The sequence below is a fragment of the Gymnoscopelus microlampas genome (genome assembly GCF_963454915.1).
Source record: "Gymnoscopelus microlampas genome assembly, chromosome: 2".
Lineage (NCBI taxonomy): Eukaryota > Metazoa > Chordata > Actinopteri > Myctophiformes > Myctophidae > Gymnoscopelus > Gymnoscopelus microlampas.
In genome coordinates, this window is record NC_139939.1 from 36,815,415 (window position 1) to 36,833,659 (window position 18,245).

General features: G+C 41.8%; 2 protein-coding genes across 2 annotated transcripts in view; both read left to right on the forward strand.

Moving 5' to 3' along the window:
• npnta (nephronectin a) overlaps positions 1-18,245 on the forward strand; it is a 491,735-nt gene that overhangs the window by 203,392 nt on the left and 270,098 nt on the right. The window lies entirely within an intron of this gene.
• tet2 (tet methylcytosine dioxygenase 2) overlaps positions 4,995-18,245 on the forward strand; it is a 42,824-nt gene continuing 29,573 nt past the window's right edge. The window contains exon 1 of the mRNA XM_084080461.1: positions 4,995-5,653. The gene's annotated coding sequence lies outside the window, so the exon portion shown is untranslated. The remainder of the gene's footprint in view (positions 5,654-18,245) is intronic.

An 18,245-nucleotide genomic window follows, 5' to 3' on the forward strand; every position in this document is an offset into this window, starting at 1 on the left:
CTAGCGATGATGTCACTGGTAGGCAGGTTTCTGAACTGTCAACAGCCAACCAACCCCCCCCCCCCCCCCCCCCCCCCAAATCACCACAGAAAAACAACAATAATTTAAATCCCTTTACTAAAGCTCACACAGCCAAGTTTAGGTGTGAAACCAGCCAAGTTACAAGTGTGCCAATTTCTTGATTGCCCCGGATTGGTGTGGCAGCTAGGGGGTGTGGTGGGGGGTGGGGGTGGCACACTTCTCACTTTACGAATGAGGTGAGAGAGCACCCTCCACCCCACTGGATACACACACACACACACACACACACACACACACACACACACACACACACACACACACACACACACACACACACACGCACACTCTCTCACACCTCCTCCTCCTTAAAAGTACATGGAAGAAACAGGGTCTGACAAAGAGCTAATCTGTAATTTACGACAAACAGTAGCCACCAACTGAGTGAGCACACTGTTAGGAGCTGACTCAACAGTCACAACAAACAAGACCATAATACCCTCAGTGGCGATGGTTGCATGAATACATTTGAAAAGAAAATGGATATAAAGCTTGTCTACTGTCTCGCCATTGTTGGAAAAAAAACTTTAATCATGACCTGTGACCTTTGCAACACACCGTTGCAAAATGCTGGCAGTTTGGCAGAATTGACAGTTCAACTATTTCAAGTAACCTGTGAGTCAAGCACTGATAAGTGTCTGGTTTGATAATATACAGCGTGGTAAAACTTCACACACAGTTCTCTTTACTTGCAGGTTAACGAATATGGAGATACCTGATTATAATACTTCCCAAAGTGCCATTGTATCTTTTTTGCAAGTTGTCTGAGACATGTGGGACAAATTGCAGGGGGAAGGATGGTCACACACACACACACACACACACACACACACACACACACACACACACACACACACACACACACACACGGAGCACGTGATAAAATGTGTTCACTTGAAACCCATATATCGTCCATAATACAATGCATAACATAAATGCCTGCTGTCTTGTCATGTCATATTCGCAAATGTGCAGAGTGGTGCAATGGTGAAATTGTCCAATAAAGTTAAGTACATTTTAGCTAGCTAACTTTTTGAGCTGTTATCTTCTAGCTCCATTTTGACACACACGCACACACACACACGCGCACACACACACACACACACACACACACACACACACACACAGTTAAGTACGTTTTAGCTAGCTAACCTTTTGCTTTTATCTGTTATCTTCTAGCTCCATTTTGCTTAATCTAGAGATGTCTTCACTAGCAGGAAGTTGTGTGTAACGAACGTAGGGTGTTAAGGGAACATACTGTCAGAGCTCTGAACAAGGACAATAAATAAATAATAAATACAAACTGCATTCAATCTGTAAATACCCTGTGTAGTATTTGCTTACACTGTTACTTGCACGGATCTAGGCATATATGTGTGTCTGCATATTCTATAAACCAATAAACCCCCCATATTCTGCACAGTTACCCCATGGTAAAAGTGTTTATACCTTTCATCTGGGCTATTTCCAACTTTATATTTTATAATTTATTCTTCTCGTTTTATTTGATTTGATTAAATCCAGTATTATCATTATTAGTATCTTGTTGTTATGTATATTGTATTGTTGTTATTAGGGGAACATGCCACACCAACATTTGGCAGCTGTATGAGTGAGTGTCAAATAAAACCCTCCTGAATCTTGAATATGAGGCTGTCTCAATTCAGTTTGTTGCACCCCTACTTCCTCACACAAAGTGACCCCCATTGAAGCGTAAAACGTCACAGAGTGTTCATTGGATCCAAGGGCTATGGGTAAGGATGAAAAGCAAATTGGATGCAGCCATACACCAGGCACCTACTCGTGCAAACAACCTCAAACAACATCCTACTGTTACTAAGGTTAGTGCCTTGCTCAAGGGAACTTTGAAAACAGTTATTGATGGATTGGATGGCATAGGGAGTTCTTCTATTTTGATTTCTTTCTCTCAGGCACGCACACACACCATGCCAGTAAACCTCACAGCCGGTTGTGGTATCCGGATTGGGAACGTTGCAGTCACAGGCTGTCTCCAAACAACAGATAATGAAACTGTTGTGTTACAGTTAACATTACCTTGGTGTCGTCAGAGAAAAAAACAGAAACAGGCACAAACATGTTCCTCTTAGGGGCCTCTCAAGGAGGGTCCAACAGGAACCAGCTAACATCTTATCACACAGGAATGGACTTCTAGACACCAGACTCTGGAGGCCTCTGTTCCTTTGCAATCACCACTGAGCCCATTTATGGCAGTGGGTGTAATGAACAAAATACATAAATATGTCTGTATTAAATAAAATAATTACATGCGTTTCACTTGTCTTTAATCTCTCTTCAGATGTTATGCTTTTAGGTGGCATTTAGCCACAGGGTTTCAGTGTGATGCGTGAGGACAATACAGGAAACTGTTTCTGTTATGGGACAGTTTATTCAACCTTTATTTAAGATTCTCGAAGAGATCAATGAGGGACACACTAATTTACAATGATGCCGAGATTACACACATATAAATAACATAAGGAAAACGATAATGTTGACAACAAACAGTTAAAACAGTTGCATGTTGACAGAAATCAGTTAAAACAGTTGCATACAGGTAATAATTATTATACAAATTCCTAAAATGGCCAATAGATGCTAGGCCCTAGGGTATTCAGTTTAAGATCTTGTTGCAAGAGGTTCCAAGAATCAGGTGCACCAATGCTGAAAGCAGTCTTTCCCAGTTCCGAACTGGCAGTTAATAAAACAGAAACTACTAGCAGTCACAAGTGTCATTGATATTTAAAGCAATTGCCTCTCCAAAATAGCACATAAGTATGTGTAGAAGAGACATAGACTATTCACATGATTCTTAAGGACCTATTGTAATGTTCACTAAAATAAGTTCTACTCTCTACTGCAACTACTCTACTGTCATTGGAATTCCTCCTGCACTGTCCCAGTATATTAAAGGTAAAGCCCGGTTGACTCTGTACCATGTTGTCCAGCCATGATGAGTGCTGACATTTTCTCCAATATCTCACTCATCTTTACTTGACTAGACTGATAAAAATAGCAGACAAGATGGTCACAGATAGTCCCTGCCCCCTTAACCAGAAGATTGAGGTGTGTCCATCATATGACAAGATCAAACCTGTCTTGTTTCTGAATTAAATGCAGTTTACATTTTCTCTACCCACTAGTCTGCTCTGCAACCCCCTGATACTAGTGGGAGAGTTGTCATTTCCAAAAGCAGCAATAAAGAAATGATTTTCAGAGTTATTTTGTCAAACCTAACAGTTTCTTTCCAAACTGATGTGATGTTTGTTTCTCTTGTCACATTTTTATTTATTTATTGTGTCTTATATAGGATACTTGATGTAATTGAAAGCTACATGAATACATTCTTTCAAATAGTATTTCATAGGTAAAGAGCTGAGAACATTCGGATTATAATGATACTTGTAATGTCATTAATTTGTTGCATCATTTATTTACATGTTGTATTAGATTTTAAATGACAAGTTAGACTTGTTGAACTCATTAACTGTTTACTTGTTACACCCATATGCAGGTATAGCAAAGTATTATGTGAAAGCAGAGGTCAGAAAGGGTAAAATAAGGCTATATTCTGTCTTTAGGCATATGTGTGTGTAACTACTAGGGCAACTATAAGCTCCCTCCCCTCGCTCTCTGCCTCTCTCTCTACCCCTCCCCCAGTCTGTGTAAAAACAAGTCTCCTTTCTGCCTCTGAGCCTGAAACTATTGAGTCAACAAATGTCAGTGCAACCAGCTAGCTTGCTAGGGCAGGGGCCAAGGGGAAAGAGGTGGGGTTGGTGCTCTCCCTTTAAACCTGGACAGCAGCCAAAGTCTAGAGATTATTTTCAGACAAGAACCACCTGTTAAAATCTGCACTGGACAGTTAAGAAGAGAATTTAAACCAAGTAAGTATAGAGAGGACAATATTTCTAACCAAATGACTGGAGTGTAAAAGGTTAGACTTAGTTTCAGATTTGAATAGAGGTCAAGCTGATATAGAAATACGAACTCTTGAATCTTGTATGCAGCACCATTTCAAATCGGTACCGGAGAGTAAAGGGGGACACTGAACAAATTATCTCAACAGATGTAGCATGGGCTCTTGAATGTGGCAGTTAAAATAGCTGGGGCCCCCAGGTTTGTTCTTTTTCAAGGTCTATATCAGAAGTCAATCCAACACAGAAATATTATCTAGTGTAAAGCTGTGCTATTTCCCCCAAATTGTATTCTGTTTTTTTAATCAATGCTTTGTGGTAAGTTATGTACATGTATAACATGTATATTCCAAATATTCCCAAAGATGGATGCAACTCATTTTTAATACAAAGTCATTCACAAACAGTATGGGCTTCTAGGCAAAGGAAACTCATAACAAAATGCAGATACTTGCTGAAAATATCAAACTACCGTTTACCAGTGTTCTTTAATGTCCCATTTATCCTTAACGTTTCACTATGTCTTCTGTCTCTCTCACACTCTTCTCTCTAGTCTTGCCAACCCACGTGGCCAGTGTCAACAGGAGGAGGGTCTTGGCATACATATGAAGTGAAGAACGCCGCCGTGTACTGAGGCTTTTCAAAGGCACCGCACAAAAAATTTACTTGCCGGCATAAGGCGTGCCAAAATAAGACCAAGCCACTGAAAGGAAATGTGTGCCAGGCTGAATCAGTGGGGACCCCAAGCTGTCTCCATCTTAGTCATTGTGGTAATGATTGAGGAGCACACTGCTTGTTAATGCTGGCAAGGAGGAGCTACTGCAAACCTGTGACAGCTTCTGTGAAAAAAATAAACAAAAATTGAAACAAGGAAGTGGAGAATGAGCTTGGGGAGGGGAAAACCCTTTTAGTCACTTGCCTTCCTGTCTGAGAATAGACCGAATGACAGAAAGGGCAGAGGAGAGGCTGTCTTCTCTTCAGCTCAGTGCAATATTTCAGTTCTGAAGTCTACAACGGGGGATGGGTGGAGTCCTGTCCATTTGACTGACTGGATCCAGTCCGGTGCTTCGGGGCAGCCATAATAGTGTGCACTATTGTGTGCGGCTGAGGGTAGGAGAAGAGGAAAAAAGAAGGGAGGGAGCAGGCGAGGGGGAAGAGAAGAGAAACCCCGGCCCCTTTGTGTGGGAAGGACTCAGCAGGAAAGTGATTTTGCGATTATTTGAGTTTGGCCAGCAAAGCAAGGCTCTTCTCCTCCTGGACCCACACACACATACCCTCACATACATTCACACACATACTACACGCACACACACATATACACACACACACACACACACACACACACACACACGCACCATACTACAACTACACACACACACACGCAGGTCTTGTTCGGTCCACCCTGCCTTCCAACTGGAGCCACATATGTGTATGCAGAGCACAGGGTGGCCAAACAGCGACACCCCGGCTTCTCCTGATGATGAGAGCCGACGTCACACTGGTCTCCATGAATATTGATGTGGAGGATAGTCTGTTTCATAGAAGAACAGAAGGAGGCAAGATGGCTGCCCTTTAGGATTTGTTAAAGAGAAGATCCAGACGGTTTGTTGGAATTTCTACAAAGTGGAGGGACGTGAAAACAGGTGAGAATCTCCCAGGACCGTTTTTGCCTCTCTCCCCGACCCTTTTCCCCTTTAACCCCGGCTGTCTGTTTGGTGGTTCTTGTGTATCAGGCGAGGCATTGCAAATGTCCCCCCTCGGTAAAAAGCAAGAGCCAACATAATAAGGAGGGGATATTAGATAAAGCTTCTCCAACATGGCTGACGATTTCTTTCTTTCTTGCTGCCAGTTGAAAAAATGGGGATATTTCTGTGTTTTCTATCTGCCCTACATTCAATGAATACTCATTCTTGCCTCTGGAATTCCCGTTTAGTATAAAAATTATAACCTTAGAGTGCTTGTACAGGACTTTTTTCTCCCTTGAAGCATTATTACGAATGCCTGTAAAGGTAATGCATTCATTCCCCCCCTCCTCAATATATTTGCCCCCTCCTTTATTTTTCATAGTCTATTTCTGGATCTTTCTGATCAATATGCGATATGAATGTGGGTGTTTTATATACACTGCTTTTGTTTTGAGAGGGAAAAGTTATGCCTTTAAATATTTTGTATATCAATGGGGACATGAGTTTCTTTTGAGAAATATGTTCAGCAAGTCAATCTCTCCTATCTATTTATTTTCACTTCTGCAGCTGCCTGTCTGTTTTGTGCTGCTCAACAGGGAGATGTTGAGTAGAATAGTAAAAGTCTTCCTCGACCTGTCCAGCACTAAGTGCATGGAGTGCATGGACATCCGTGGAGCAAGGGGAGAGCTTCTGGCTTTGTGTATCTCAGTGTGAATCAGCTTTCATTGCATTCACTGGTGAATGACAAGCAGACACAAAGGCAAGCATAGTCCCAAGGAGAGGGGAACAGAGAGGAGAATTGCAGCAGTACAGAGTAGTCAAGGCAGACAAGGTCAGAAAGCTCCAAAGGAAATGAAACTCAATCCTACCGCACCATTAGCTGGGGAAACAAGAATGGCAATTCTGGAGCTGGTTTCTTATATTGTAAAGGCTTAAGAGGATCGATATCACTACCAGACAGCAGCCAACTCACACATTTTATATAAAAGTGAATATGCCCTATGAAATAATGAGTAACATGACATGGTTGTATATTGTTTATAACCAGATAATAAAGCCAACCACATCAGTACTTAGTTTGCATTTCTTCCACTCTGCCAAATTAATTCATTTTTAATAGAACCTTTCAAGGGAGACATAATTGTCAAGTAAGAAGGTGTGTGTTTGTCTGTTGATGGGTATCTGTCTGTGTATGTGCATGCACATACCTGTCTAAAAATGCCTCTTGGGTCTGCAAAATGGACACATTTCTATTTCCTTGCCTCTGCATATGTGACCCTTTCTTGTTCTATTTGAATGATTGGAACTGAAGTCTTGTGACAGTGTGGTGACCCTATATGAGAAGTCACATTATTTGAATTGGAATAAATTTAGGAAGTGAAAGGATGGATTAAGGTTTTTGTTTCTCCCCGTGTACAAAAGGGTGAATATTCAGCATTACTGGAATGTTAAAACACTGTGGCATCTAAGACGATATTAATGAGGGAAGAAACACATAATGTGGATTTTTTTGTGTATCTGATATTCCCAACAAGGCCTTGTGCATCACCTGACCTCATGAATAGCTAATGAGGCCTTGTTAGTGGTCCCTTATTTAAACAGAATCCACAAACAGCTACACTAAGATTAACACAATGGTCACCCATTAGAGCCTGACAGATCTACCTGCAAAGTTTGGGTATTTGATTTGTGTATTCCACAAAATGTGGTTGTAATGTCACCCCCTCAATAGCCACAATTAAGCCTATGGTAAAATGCAAAATAAGGCATGCCTGGAAGGGAGAGCACAACAAGTGACCTTTAATAGGCTGTTGTAAATAAGCAGCGTAGTCTAGAGAGAGGAGGTTATAAAATGTTAATGTGGCAACAATGAAGGAATTCAAGCTAACTCAACCTCTGTGGTAAAGTTTGACTAGTTTAGTTTAGTTTAGCTGCACATAAATACATAATACATAAAATTATAAAACATTGTACATCTAATAAAATCATCAACAAAAGGCAGAAAGCTGGCTAACGGACTGTACTAAAACCAGAATTGAAAGCTATAAGCTAGTGTCAGTATTGCGATTCCATGGGCAGTGTGGCGAAATAACAGTCAGTTGCTTTTCAAATGATTTGGTGGACAAGCTAGCTTAATCTTGTGTTTAACTGATAAAGACAAGAGGGTAACACTGTTCAGTCATAACAAGCTTTCAGTTTCCTATTTAATCAAATATTTTAAAAACAGTTTTCATACTGCATTTTTGTTGGTTAAATTAGCATTTGCATGTAGCCTCTACGCTACAATCTTGACAGTGGAGTAAGACCCCGGTTCTTAACACTAGCTAGCTGTCAAGAGCTTTGGGCACAACAATGGTAGTGTGTTCCACTTGGGCGAAGGCATGGCTGTGTTTTGATACGGCAAGCGTGGTCATTGACTGTCTACTGTCAACACAACCACGTAAGCGGGGGTGTGTTCCATAGCCCTTATAAAGTATGTTTTGACTGGATGAGATGGCATTGGTTTCTCTATATTCTCTTTTAGGTGAATTGGTTGCTCCATTCTGATGGCTTTGCACGATGATAAGTCTATGCAGATACCTCTAATGTGATGTGGTAACATGAAATACCAGTTTGACTCCATGATTGTGGCTTAGCTGGTGAGTAAAGTAAAAACAGATAGATTGAACCACACATTAAAGAAGGGTGGTGTGCCTCTGTGGCAGTATAGTGTGGTCTGGATTTGATGCATTATTGATTTTATTTTTTACAATCACCACTGCAGATGCTCATTGTACATCACTCTGCACAACACATTCTTACAATTTATTTTAGATCTGTCCATATTGCAAGGATCATATGTAGAAGTATTTATTGCTTGCTAACTAACGTGTGTTGATAATGGTTCAGATATAGCTGTGTATATAACAGCTTTTTTATGTCCAGTTGCAATGTGCACAGGTTTCAAATTGTGGAAAAGCACATTTAAATATTCATATCATAAGATCATGTTTTGTAACAGATTGCTTCTGGACGTGTTTGCATTAGCTTCCTCATTGCACATGATGTGGCTGCTCTTACATCAGCAGTTTAAAAAAGGACAGCAGATCTACAGCAGGGGCTGCAGGGGGCTGAAGGTTGGGGGGATAGATAGATCAATCACAGGGATACTGGGCTGCCCTCACTGATAATGTGCAGTCAGTTGGACTGCTTCTCTGCCATGGGCACTAAGTCCCCTTTATGTCACTTTCCCAGGGTAAAAGACAATATCACCTCAGAGAAGAATGTCCAGTTGCCATAGCAGTCCACCAACAATGCTGTCCATAAACAATAGCCCAAACCCAAACTTCTGACCACTCCCTAGCAGTGAGCCCACATATCATATTTCCAGCCTGGGGCTGCTTGGTTACAGAAATGACATGGTGGAACAGGTCCAGTAGCAGGTAGGGTACAACATTTTAGATTGCACTGCCTTTGCTATGCTGCCTTGACTATTATTTTCCTGAGACAAAATGGCGAGCTGCTGAGTGTTGTATTGATCTCTGCGGCTATCGATTTCTCTCTTGTCTGCTATGGGAGGGGGTTATTTTTCCACAGCAATCACATGTTACTACTGCAATGGAACCGTAGTACAGAAAATCTGCTTCGCCCCAGATATTTGAACTGAATTGCAAAATAATTGAAAATAAAAATGTTGTGGTGGCAATGAAGAGTGCCCAATGATGGGTGATACATTTCCCTATTGGCACAATCAGTTAACAGCATGACAACAAATGATGTAAAACAAAGCTTTTGCCAAACATGCCCATGTGTGTTTTGAATTTTAAATAAGCTTTGGCCTGAACTAGATCGTATCTACATTTCATCAACATGAATAGCAATCTTTGTTGAGGTTTTTCATTAAACAGCTTTACAAATAATCTATATAGGTCTGTTAAGAAAGATCTTTATATTGATTTTTCCATTTACGGATATATTATCTATGGCATGTCAATAAATCATTGACAATATCTGCATAATGGTCAACCTTTCTTTACACAGTTTTATTCTAATCAATATATTCTTCTTCTATTCTTGTATCTCTATACAGTATATGGTCCAGAAAATGTTAGAAACGTTGAAGTTTCAAAAATGTCATCCATGCCTGTATGTAGAGAATGTTCATAACATGTCGTTATTATAAAACTGAGCAAGAGAATTGTATAATATTGCTATTCAGTAACTATTATCCATAATTACCATGTTATGGACACCGTTCAAGGTTTGAAGTGCAAAAGGTTTCAAGTGCAAATTTAATAAGCACAACAGTCTCCGTTCCGTCTCATTGCATCGTGCCAAAGACACTCTGTAGTAGTACTAGTAGTAATTATGGCTTGGGAATGATAATGTTGTGTTTGAGTGGCACACGTGGCCGAAGGGAGGGAGTGTGTTTCTGGATGTGGAATCGTGTATCGATGTCAGGGCTTACCTCAGGGGTGAGGCGGCCGAGGCAGGGACTCAAAAGAGCTTCCTCCACGTGAGCGCAGGCACATGGCCGCTCTGTTTACAAACACTATCCCAGCATTCCTCCGTGAGACAGCAAGCGAGATGTTACGTAATGCACCCCCCCCCCGCCCCAAAGAACCCAGCCGCCTCTCTACTTCCCGCCTTTCGCGCCGGGACCGATCGCTCCCTCTTCACTGGGGCGAATCTATTTGTACATTGTCACCTGGGCTTTACCACCAGGAAGTGTCGAGAGCGAGGAAGAGACGGAGGGGTGAAGCCAAGCTGGCCGAGACAGTGTCTGTGACCGCAGAGCGAGGCACCGCTGAGGCAAGCGGCTTCCCTAGGTTGTCATGACATTGAGTTGCGAAGGCCTAAATAAGGCCACAATGGTGCCGGCCTTATCAGTAGCTCACCGTTTTCATATTACATTGACTTCAAAGATCAGGCAATTCTTCATAAGTGCATGTGTGTAGGTTCACAAGTCCATTTATCTTACTATTTTTTTATTCCTGTGTTGTGGCTTGAATTAGGGAGTTAAATTATGAAATAAAAAAACTTTTTAAAAAAATTATGCATATGCATGCAAATTCAAAAGTGCACACACATACATACTACATCATGTACACCCACAATCACAATCGGCAAAAACATTTCTGAAGGCCTATTTTGGTACAAATGACCAAAAAAAATCCTCACTGGATAGTTTTTTGATGAGAATGACAAAATCATGTTAATATTCTGTCTGTTATCGGCTGCACCAATGTAATTAATATTGCTTTGTTAAGCAAAAGCTGAAGTGGGTGGTAGATGCCTGGTTTTTCTGACCATGCAAGCCAAGGGGCAGTGGCGGGTCCAAGGGGTGGCCTGTGCCGTGAGGTGCCACCCTATTTCTGGATTTGGAAATACACTCTGAGAGCGCACACTGACTACTCCCGAGTGAAAACTTAAAAGCCTGATTTTTTGAGCATCTGGACATTTGGGACAACAATGAAAATCACCGCAAAATATGACGGTTGTGGATTCTTTGCTATACTCTGAGGACTAGAGTAAGAGTATTCAACACACATCTACGTGTAACAAAACAAGGTTATAATAATTTTTACACACAGGTCAGGATGAATTAACGTTCATTTGAATGCATTTCAAAAGACAAAAATGGAAATTGACATCCATAAATTGACTGATAGAATAGAACTCGGAGAGCTCTATACCGGCAACAGCAGAGCGCTCTGAAATGGGAAGCAGATTCTCACAGCATATTTAAGAATGCACCCACATATTATTTGCATGGTGCCACACTGACAAGTGACGAGTCGGACTCAGAGTGACAAGAGTCAGTTAGTTTAATTTATTTGTCCCTGTCTTTACAAGAAAGGACAAACGTTTCAGCTATCCAGCCTTCATCAGTGTGTCTAGTCATGGTGCCACACTGCCACTCTGTTGTGTTGCCATTGGTAGGTTTATTCGTCTTTTAAATGAAACGTTAAGCACGGGAATGTAGCACACTGTAGTGGTAATAATTAAAGTAGATATGGGTACGGTAGAGAATCCAAAAATTGTAATTAATGTTATTCCGACAAGTGTGCGCATGCATGCACATTGCACACACGAGCGTATGTATGTGAATGCGCTCATACTTCATTCTGACCCTGCATGAGCACAATTTGGGCCACCCCAGTCAAAAAAGTCTGGACACGCCACTGCCAAGAGGAGGGGTGGGTAGCATTAAGGTGTGACAATGTGTAGAAAGGGTGTATAATTACAAGAATAAACACACAAGCCCAAGCCCTCAACGCAAGCTTGCAAATCAATAAAGTCAAATGAACCACAAACAACCATGAGGCCTAAATGAGGAAGATGGAATACCCTTCTTGCAAAGGTTCTTGCAGTGTAATGACAACAAGATGATAACAAGAAAGGTCACAATTTGAGGTCACAAGAGTTCAGACAGATGCCTTATCACTCATAACATTAGCCAACCTCTTTCATGATCGTGGAATTCCAAAAAGAGAAGGCCACCTCTGTCTTCTAAAACACCTGCCTCTGAGAAGGCTGCCTGGCCACCTCTTAAAATGGCTGTCAGGCACGGGCCGGCTCCTAGGAGCTGTCATTAATAAAGGTTGGACCCTATGGTCTCCTGTTGTCCACACAAGGAGCACAAAGCAAGACAGCTGGCCCCAAATGTCATTTAGAAGCGTAACCCTTACCAAAGGCTTTTGAATGACATCACTAACTACTTCAGAGGGCTTCGAGTTCAATATTAGGTTTCCACTGTGGAATGTGCCAGTGCAGCAGCTGGTGTCTTTACCCAAGACTCCTTAATGACAAGCCTGTTTGTTTGGTACTGGTAAAACATATTTACATTCAGGGACGGAGCACACACTAACATTTTTCAGGGGTCACTAGTTCATATAAACATGTCCACAATGCAAATTTATAAGGACCAGACTATCTGAGATACACAGTAAAATCCTCAGTGTGTAAAAATGGACCCAGGTCCAATTGGCTGAATTTTCACATTGTCAGACTTCAATAAACACTGAGGATTTTACTGTGTAATGAAACTGTATTATTTGTGGACAGAACAGAAATGTGCCAACCTACAGTATGTTATAGTTACTAGTATAATTCTTTCTTTTATCCTCATCATGACATAAATAATATATAAGTGGAAAGCAAAATCCTGTGTTTTACATATGGTGGGTGGCAGATATCAAATATCTCGGGACCAACATGTTTGTATTGGACAATGTGCTACTGTAGTGTTGTTGACACTTCAAAGCACAATTTTAGCACTGCTCTCGCTGGCAAGAGATCCGTGAGTAAAATGATACAAAGAATACTATTACATAAACCTACATAATCATTTTGGGGGAGGATGGGAAATGTGTCAACTTTTTGTTATCATTTTGTTTAAGTAAGTGTGACTTTTTTCCTACACACACTAGATATCTCAACTAGGCTATCTCAGCTACTTCTCGTACAACTACAACTCCAGGTTTGTTGTTTGTTCTCTTAATACCTGAAAACGAACTTTATCTAACCAACATGACAGCCGTTTTTTTAAGGAGGGACGAAAATACCAGTACTTGTGCAGACGGTGGAAGCATGATTGATGAGTCACACAACCCTGCCCTATTTGAATAAGCTCATTCATCTATGGGAACGCTAAAACAATATACAGACTGGGCCTGAAAAATGGTCACCATTATACAGTAGAAAAATGGATGAATCGTCGGATTCCTGTGTGTGTGTACACATGTGTGATTCTAGATGTCCTTTCATGGGAGCCTTGATTCACAGAGATCGTTATTCTATAGAAAAATGGTTGCCTCTGCCAGCCTGTGTGTGTGCACGTGTGCGTGTGCGTGCGTGTGTGTGTGTTTCAAGACGTCCTTCGGTGGGAGCCTTGATTCACGACAGAGAACATCCCTCACCAGGAGAGGATTTGTGATTCCTTCTATTCAATGAGAGTCACGTGCCCCCTCTCTCTCTCAGTGGAGGGAAACTGCGGAGCATAGCAACAGTGGCTTAGGTCAGGCTGCTTGGAAACCAATGAGAGAAAGAATATCGGTGCATTCTCTGCCATGATGAGATCAGACAAAAGAGCAGATTGCGCATATTTGATTCACTGCTCACATGGCACTGAGGTATCTGTCTGCTTTGACATGCACAGGCTATAAGGTTAGGGGGAAGCAGAAGCCCTAAATGAAAACAAAAAAAAATCAAAAAGATCCATACAGGGCTCCCTTAGTTAACGTAGGCTTTCATGCCAATAAGATCTGTGCTTGGTTTCCAGTCATTCCTGTTGCGCTCGCGCAAGAGTGTGTGTGTGTGTGTGTGTGTGTGTGTGTGTGTGTGTGTGTGTGTGTGTGTGTGTGTGTGTGTGTGTGTGTGTGTGTGTGCGTGCGTGCGTGCGTGCGTGCGCGCGCGCGTGCGTGCGTGCGTGCGTGCGTGCGTGCGTGCGTGCGTGCGTGCGTGCGTGCGTGCGTGCGTGCGTGCGTGCGTGCGTGTGTGTGTGCATGCGTGTGCGTGTATGTGGGAGTGTGTGTTTGTTGCCCGCCATGTTATTTGGACTTCCTGCTTAATAATAATGTTTCCATTGGCTCTGTTTATGTGTTGACCTCCTCTCTTCCTGTTTTATCGGATGTTGGTTGGAATGTGGATCATGGCAACAGAAAGGGCACGTTGGTTGAATCAAATGTGCTTGTAGCCAAAAGCTGTGGGGCCAATAAGGAACTGAATGAATCTGAGACTTGAGTTATCATCCGCTGATTGAGCAATTGTATAGCAAAAAAGGAAAAGATTAACCAAAACTCAACTCAACTCCATCCATCACCATTCCAGGTGAAACTGTCTTTCTTGTCAAAGATGCCCCCAAGAGGCACATTTTAACTTCCATAGTACAAAGCCCATATAATTTCCCACGCGAATAGTGGATTCTGACTTAAGAAACAACAGCAGGCTTCTGGAAAGGCACTATTTCAGGTTTGGCAGCATGGCAGTCAAACCCTTGAACACAACGAGTCTCAGACTAGTTTCCCCCAACAAGCACAAAAACGCCAAGATTTTTTGGAGTATGTGACTATTGATTCTCCGGGCTGGGATCAATTTGCAAGGCACATGTGCGCACCACAGACTGAGCAGGCTCCATTCTCTTCAGGCTGCCGCACCGGGATAATGTATAGAGCAGATGGAGCTTTGGCGCTAATAAGATGGTTACCATAGCAACCACACATTATGAAAGAAATTAACTTTACACTGTGTACAGTTCATCAACTTAGTCAGATATATTGACCGGTGAATTGACAAACGGGTGGGTAGGGGAAAAGGATCAGGCAGCTTTGGGAAGGTAAGCAAAAGTACACAACCGTGAGGGCGGTGGGAGGCAGGTAAATAGCTTTTCTGTGCGTGTTTTGAGGGCTCAAGAGAGAGCTTCTTAATTAGAATCTGGGTGTGATTCAGCCTGAACGTACGGAGATAAGATTTGGCCATTCTATGTGAGTTTGGCTGGGGCCACACTCACTCATGGCACAAGTGGTCGATCTGCTTCCATGGTCTTGGAGGAAAATCCAAGGTTTTACGTGTCTATGGGTCTGATCTTGGGGCAATGATCAACAGTTTCCTACTCTCAGGATTGACCTCTTTTAGGAAATCAATCAGCACACATTAACATGGGTGGAAGTAACTCTGAGGCATACTGTACAGTAGTGCTTCTCATGGTTGTGTGTATTTACAGTGAATGCAGTGTGGTGGAATGACCTTTGTCTTAGGGGCTGCGGTCAGGAGTTCTTTTGGTTGGTTTCAGTAAGAGACTAATCAGAGCATTAAGCTCATTCTTTGACCTAATCAAACATATTGAATGAGGACATTGTGCTCTATTGAGCAGTTTCCTTCTGATGCTTCCAAATGTTGGCTAAACTACTAAATAGACAAGACTATGTTAAGCAGTCACAGTATGACATACAGGACGGCTCCAGGGATATTTGTGACAGGGTGTGTGTGTGTCTGTGTCTGTGTGTGTGTGTGTGTGTGTGTGTGTGTGTGTGTGTGTGTGTGTGTGTGTGTGTGTGTGTGTGTGTGTGTGTGTGTGTGTCTTAGATGTGTTGTTTGCCGCTGACCCTGCTGAACAAGTTGTGTGAGTGTATCTCAGATAAGAGGTTAGACAGGTTATTGCTCAAGTCTGTGTCTACGTGACAAACAAACTGACATAAAAGCTCATCTAAGATAAGCTCTTATATTTACTATTACCACCTATAGTGTTTTTTTTCTTCTTAGCTGAGACGAGTAGTTAGACCATAGAGACAACATCGAAGAGGCACAAGAGGGAATGCACTGAAAGGAAATGGGAACTTGTGACTCCAAGAGATTAGCCTGGCATTTCCAGACTACCAAGAGAAAGGATCATACCAACTTATTCTCTCTGGGCATAGCAGCAAACACAAGCATCACCAAGAATAATAACTTTGAAATTAGCCTCCACTTCACAACATGACACCAAAACCACCACAATATTAACTTTAAAATGCACAATTCTCTGACTTGGGATCCAAGTCAGGGATATGGGCTCCAAATAATGAATTTAGGCATTTCAACCGAGCTCATGTAAACCAGGGTGAATACAATTAACAAACAAACAAGGGCTAGTCATGTAAAAAAAAAAAGTTACTAAGTTGCTAAAAAGTGCTAACACAGCATTTGTTAGTGCTAACACAGCACTTCCATGGATACTGAGCTTACACAAAGGTAAAACTCTGAACCACCACACGCTGTCAGATCTAAACATGATTTCACAACTACATTTCTCATTGGGGAAATATAAAGTCATCAGCAGTACCAACTCCAGTTAATCGTTATCCTCACTACCGTTCTGCAGTTACTCTTCTGTCCTGGTTGAGTATGGGAATTACATGCTGCCAATTCGATCTGACAGAAAACCGGCTCAACATTCCCTAACCTAACCCTATCTCGGGTGTTGTTTTCTTTCATACAGGTTGTTCTTGTATCTTGATCAAGGCCATAATGAGCTTGTTGTATTTGCTCTACAATATGTTAAATATTAGTGATGATGGTGTTTTCTGGACTGCCTCTTGAAGGGTCTGTCTTTTGTTGTCTGTTTCCATAGATAACTCAACTGAATAACAGAGTTGCATCGTCTCAGTTGTTTTCAAAAACTGGACCATGCTAGGTTGTCTTTCAGCTTGCCACATAGTCACTCTGTAAATGGATCACTGTTTAACCACTTAAACCCTATATACTTCGTCGACCGGGATCCCCCAGGGATGTATTCCCCGTCTTTTCCCTCTACACCAAATCTCTTTGCCGAAAATAGCCGATCTACAAGCTCGTGTTGAGAGCTTGTAGATTTTCTCACAATGTTCGCTTATGTTGGCTTAATATGACATGGCGCTAAGATTCATGTGACTAAGAATGAGCATTTTAAAGCTATAGACTAGAGCATTCATAAGGACTGTTGCTCTTCAGAAAGTAAATATGATTGAAACCTGAAAGCACAGCTCATTACAGTGCTATACCACTTTTGTAAACATGTGAAGCTTTTGAGGCCACTCTCTGTGTGAAAATGCAAACAAATTAAGTTGATTAAATTGTGCTGACAAAGTACAATAATGGGAGGTAATGAGAGAAACTGATGTAGGGGAACACAGGACTTCAATGGGGATCTCCACCAACCACACTCTCATGGCCACATCTGTCCTGCATTAGACATAAGGAACAATGTGGATTGTACAGATCCAGATCCCTTCTTCTTGAGGGGAAGGATTGGGGGAGGGGAGGTTCACTCGGGATGAAATTACAAACAGAAGTGTGTGTATATCCTCTGTGGTTTGACGTAATCTATTAATCTAGTCTTGGATCCAAAAGAAGAAAAAGGGAATAAGGCTATGGAAGTACCACTCTCATGCATTCTGGTTTTCATGCAGATGATTTGAAGCCACATTGAGCTAAGAAAGGAAGGATGGATTGAATGTGTGAAGACTGCAAAGATTGCAATAAAATTGCATATACTGAAATACTATGTGAATACTACAATGTCAGTTTAACATGTGAAAAGTGATTTGCTAAGCATTTCAAGAGAGAGAAAGAGAGACACAGAGAGAGAGACACACACACACACACACACAGAGAGAGAGAGAGACACACAGAGAGAGAGAGAGAGAGAGAGAGAGAGAGAGAGAGAGAGAGAGAGACACAGAGAGAGAGACAGAGAGAGACAGAGGAACAACAAAACGCTTTTTTTGGTCCTGTGTCTGCCACAGTGAAAAGACACATTATGGACAATACCTGTACATTTTCTAATCTATACAATATTATTCTAAACTTTAAGAAAACAGACTCTGCAGCTACGTTGCATTTGTGCTGTGTTGCTCACTTCTTTGGTGTAACAGAGAGAGGGAAATGACTCAACAGTTGCTCACGTGATGCAGCCATTATTACTGTATGTCACAATCTAGTCATTAGGCCCCACTGCCGGCATCAACAGGAAGCTGCAGTAGTTCACCTGACACCCAGAGAGAGATCTGGTGTTGTAGAAGCTCTTGGTATCATGTTTACTTCACCAAAAACC